Here is a 5,440-nt window from a genome sequence, read left to right as displayed (position 1 = left end):
TGAGTATGTGGATTTTTTTTTTTTCTTTTAAAGCCCCAGAGGTGGTTCCAATGACGAAGTTTTTAGAGGCATCAAGCTCCAATGTGTAAGAACAGAAATTAATTGTAATATGATTTCTTCAAATATTATCTTCAAATGCATTGTCCATCAACACCATACAAATGTTTATTATGCTGTTTTTTCTTACCATTTCACATTTTCTATTTCTTTCTTTTCCTTATTTTTTGAGTCAGAGTTTCACTCTTGTTGCCCAGGCTGGAGTTCAATGGCACGGTCTCGGCTCACTGCAACCTCTGCCTCCCGTATTCAAGCAATTCTCCTGTCTCAGCCTTCCAAGTAGCTGGGATTACAGGCATGCGCTAACATGCCTGGCTAATTTTGTGTGTGTGTGTATTGTTAATAGGGACAGTGTTTCTCCATTTTGGTCAGGCTGGTCTTGAACTCCCGACCTCAGGTGATCCGCCCGCTTCCGCCTCCCAAAGTGCTGGGATTACAGGCATGAGCGACCGCGCCCAGCCACCACTCAGCATTTATATTTTACATTTGTTGAAGTTGTAGATTTATACACACATTGATTGCTGCTTTGTTATACACTTGCATATACATAAGATGGGAAATAGAAAAGAATAAAATGGACACAGTATCCCTGAGGTTTCACATTCTGAGACATTTTAAAAATATTTGCTCTTCAGAAATTTGTTTCAATGAAGAAACTGTGGTATACACACCCAATGAAGTATTATTCAGCCTAAAAAGGAAGAAACTCCTCTCCGCTGCAGACAAAATGGATGAGATTGCAGGTCTGTATATTAAATGAAAGAAGCCAGGCACAGAATGACAAATATTTCATGTCCTCACTTCTATGTAGGAAGAAAAAAGGACACCTTGGCCAGGTGTGGGGGCTCAGGCCTGTAATCCCAGCACTCTTGGAGGCCGAGTCGCATGGATCACTTGAGTCCAGGAGTTCGAGACCCGCCTGGCCAACATGGTGAAACCCCGTCTCTACGGAAAACACAAACAATGAGCCGGGCATGGTGACGTGTGCCTGTAGTCTCAGCTACTCAGAGGGCTGAGGCCCAAGAAGCGCTTGAACTCGGGAGGTGGAGCTTACAGTGAGCCTGGATTTTGCCTGTGTACTCCAACCTAGGCAACAGAAAGAGACTCCATCACCCACCTACACACAATAGGAATCTCAGGAAGGTGGAAAGTATAAAGGTGATCAGCAGACGCTAGGAAGAAAAGGGGTGGGATAGGGAATGAAGACAAGTGGATAATTGTGTCCCAAAATACAGAAAGATGGAATAAGTGAGTTCTAGTGTTTGATAGTACAGTATGAAAATTTTAGTTCACAAGAATTGCTTGCATATTTCCAGATGCTTTGGTAAGAAGCTTCCTAACTTTCTCATTATGCTGGTTTTTAAGCTCTTCTCTTTCCGCTCTTGAAATCATGCTGGTTTTTTGTTTTTTGTTTTTTTTTTTGAGATGGAGTTTTGCTCTTGTTGCCCAGGCTGGAGTGTCATGGTGCAATCTTGGCTCACCATAACCTCTGCCTCCTGGGTTCAAGCGATGCTCCTGCCTCCACCTCCCGAGTAGCTGGGATTACAGGCATGCGCCAGCACGCCCAGCTAATGTTGTATTTCTAGTAGAGACGGGGGTTTCTCCCTGTCGGTCAGGCTGGTCTTCAACTCCTGACCTCAGGTGATCCGCCCGCCTCGGCCTCCCAAAGTGCTGGGATTACAGGCGTTGAGTGACTGCGCCCAGACCATGCTGTATCCTTATCTGTTGTCTGTTGTTGTTTGTTTGTTTTGGAGCCCAGAAATAACTTCTCACCTATATGTTCAAATGATTTTTCACATGAGTGCTAAGAAAGCTCATTGGTGGAAAAGCAGCCTTTTCAAGAAATGGTGTTGGAGAAACTTGATTTCCACACGCAGAAGAATGAAGGTGGACCCTATGTCACACCAGGTGCAAAAATTAACACAAACTGGATCAAAGACCTCACCCCAAGGGCTAAAAGTATCATACGCCTAAAAGAAAACATTGGCCACACTTTCATGACATCAGATTGGGCAATGTTCTCTGGCATATGACACCAAAAGCATAGGCAACAAAAGAAAATTAGATTCCTTGGATTACATCTAAATGACAGACACTTTTGTGCAGCAAAAAACACTGTGAACTGAGTGAAAAGATAACCCATGGATTAGGAAAAATATTTGCAAAGCATATATCTGAAAAGAGGCTGATATCCATCATATATAAAGAACAGCTAGAACTAAACAACAAGAAACCCAAAGCATCCCATCAACAATGGTCAGAAGACTCGAGTAGACGTGTTCCTAAAGAAGATATAGCAATGGCCAATAAGCATCTAAAATGATGTTCAAAGTCACTCATCATAGGGAAGCACAAATCAAACCAAGAATGTCATACCACACATTAGGATGGATATGATAAACAAACAAGCATTGGTGAGACTAGAGGGAAGTAGGAATGCTCGAATATGATCGGAGGGAATGTAAAACCGTGAAGGAACGGGGAAAATAGTATGGCATCTACTGGAAAAATTAGAAACAGAATGATCAGATGTTCCCGCAGTTTCATTTGTGGGTACCTACCAAAAAGAATTAGAAGCCAGGAGTGGAAGACAGATTTGTGTACACCCATATTCATAGCAGCATTATTCACAACAGCCAAAATGTGGAAGCAACCCAAGGGTTCGTGGACAGATGAATGACAAAGCACACTGCAGTTCCTTCATACAATGGAAGACTATTCAGCCTTAAAAAGGCAGGCACTTCTGGCCGGTGCAGTGGCTCACGCCTGTAATCGCAGCGTCTTGGAAGACTGAGGTGGGCGGATCACCTGAGGTCAGGAATTCAAGACCAGCCTGGCCATCTTGGTGAAACCCTGTCTCTACTGAAAATGCAAAAAATGAGACGAGCGTGGTGGCGTGTGCCTATAGTCCCAACTACTCGGGAGGCTGAGGCACAAGAATGGCTGGAACCCAGGAGGTGGAGGTTGCAGTGAGCCCAGATTGTGCCACTGCACTCCAGCCTGTGAGACAGAGTGAGGCTCCATGGAAACACAAAACAAAACAAAGTCAAACGAACAAACAAACAAAAGACAAACAAACAAAAAAAAAACAGGCACTTCTGACGCAGGCCACAACATGGATGAACCTTGCAAACATTATCGTCAGTGAAATAAATGAATCCCAAAAGGATAAACACACCCAGGCTCAGTGGCTCGCACCTGTAACCCCAGCACTTTGGGAGGCTGAGCCAGGCGGATCACTTCAGGTCAGGAGTTCGAGACCAGCCTGGCCAATATGGTCTCTATTAAAAATACAAAAATTAGCTGGGCGTGGTGGCGCACGCCTGTAATCCCAGCTACTCCGGAGACTGAGACAGAAGAATCTCTTGAACCCACGATGTGGAGGTTGCAGTGGGCCGAGATCACGCCACTGCACTCCAGCCTGGGTGACAGAGAAAGACTCTGTCTCCAAAACAAGAAAATTAAACACGGTATGATTCCACTTATCTATCAAGTGTCTAGAGTAGTTAAACTCAGAGAGTTGCAAACTAGAAAGGTGGCCCCCAGGGGTGGGCAAGAGAGAGGAGTGGAGAGCTTGGTGAATGGGTGCAATTTCCATTTTGAAAGATAAAACTGTTCCAGAGACGATGACGGTGATGGTTGCTAAACAATGTGAACGTACTTAATGTCATGAAACTGTAAACTGAAAAAGAGTGGAAATTGTAAATGTTTATACTGGCCATTCTATATGAACTAATATATATTTATAATTTTTAATATTTATACATGGTATATTTTCCCATAATAAAGATGAAAATTAAAGCAGTTGGATGTTTAAAAAGAAAAGAAAGAAGTGAAGAATACACACCAGCTTTCTCCTGATTAAAGGAAGAGCCGCAAAGCTTCTATGGACACTCACTTTTCTCTTCTTCTTCTTGCATTATTATGAGGAAATCCTTAGTGGTTGGGGAACTTGGGCAACTTTGACTAATGAGGAGCTCTGTGCCTTGAGCCCCCAGGCCACAGAATAGTAAATAGTCTGTGCCTCCAGCCCTGCAGTGTGAGGTTGCAGTCCTGTGGGCTCCACAGACATCACCTGTATCAGGAGGCTCATGTCTTACCCTGTCTTCTTGCCAGCCTCGAGGACGGAGTCTGAGCCTCCATGGTGCACCATGCAGGGAGGACAGTGGACCTGTTCTCCGTGGTCATGGCCCAGCAGAGGGGAAGGGCAGTTCAGTGAGTGTAGGCAAAAGAAAGAGCGATCAGACTCTTACTGTGTCTATGTAGAAAGGAAAGACATAAGAGACTCCATTTTGAAAAAGGCCTGTACTTTCAACAATTTCTTTGCTGAGATGTTGTTAATCTGTAGCTTTGCCCCAGTCACTTTGAACAAACCACTTTGACCCAACCTGAAGCTCACAAAAGCATGTGTTGTATGAAATCAAGGTTTAAGAGATCTAGGGCTGTGCAGGACGTGCCTTGTTAACAAGTTGTTTCCAAGCAGTATACTTGGTAAAAGTCATCGCCATTCTCTATTCTCAATAAACCGGGGGCACAATACACTGTGGAAAGCCTCAGGGAGCTCTGCCCTTGAAAGCGCCGTATTGTCCAAGGTTTCTCCCCATGTGATAGTCTGAAAAGTGGCCTCATGGGAGGAGAAAGACCTGACCGTCCCCGAGCCCGACACCAGTAAAGGGTCTGTGCTGAGGTGGATTAGTCAAAGAGGAAATCCTCTTGCAGTTGAGAGAGAGGAAGGCCGCTGTCTCCTGCCTGCCCCTGGGAACTGAATGTCTCGGTATAAAACCCGATTGTACATTTGTTCAATTCTGAGATGGGAGAAAAACCGCCCTATGGTGGGAGGTGAGACATGTTTGCAGCAATGCTGCCTTGTTATTCTTTACTCCACTGAGATGTTTGGCTGGAGAGAAACATAAATCTTGCTTAGAGACACGTCCAGTCATAGTACCTTCCCTTGAACTTCCTTATGACTTAGATTGTATTGCTCACATGTTCGTTGCTGACCTTCTCCTTATTATCACCCTGCCCTCCTACTACATTCCTTTTTGCTAAAATAATAAAAATAATAATCAATAAAAACTGAGGGAACTCAGAGGCCTGTGCCGGTTCAGATCCTTGGTATGCTGAGTGCCGGTCCCCTAGGCCCACTGTTGTTTCTCCATACTTTGTCTCTGTGTCTTATTTCTTTTCTCAGTCTCTCGTCCCACCCAACTAGAAATACCCACAGGTGTGGAGGGGCAGGCCACCCCTTCAAGTGAGTGCTGAGGGACGGTCAGGAGCCTTGTTTCCTCCTCCTCAGGACAAACAGGAGAATGTGCTGGGCAGATGTGAGGAGACCAATATGCAAACTCTGTCCTCAGCAGACTGTGGAGTTTCTGTTCTTGGT

The sequence above is a fragment of the Pan paniscus genome, chromosome 6, assembly GCF_029289425.2.
Source record: "Pan paniscus chromosome 6, NHGRI_mPanPan1-v2.0_pri, whole genome shotgun sequence".
Taxonomy (NCBI): Eukaryota; Metazoa; Chordata; class Mammalia; order Primates; family Hominidae; genus Pan; species Pan paniscus.
This window is presented reverse-complemented; position numbering follows the sequence as displayed.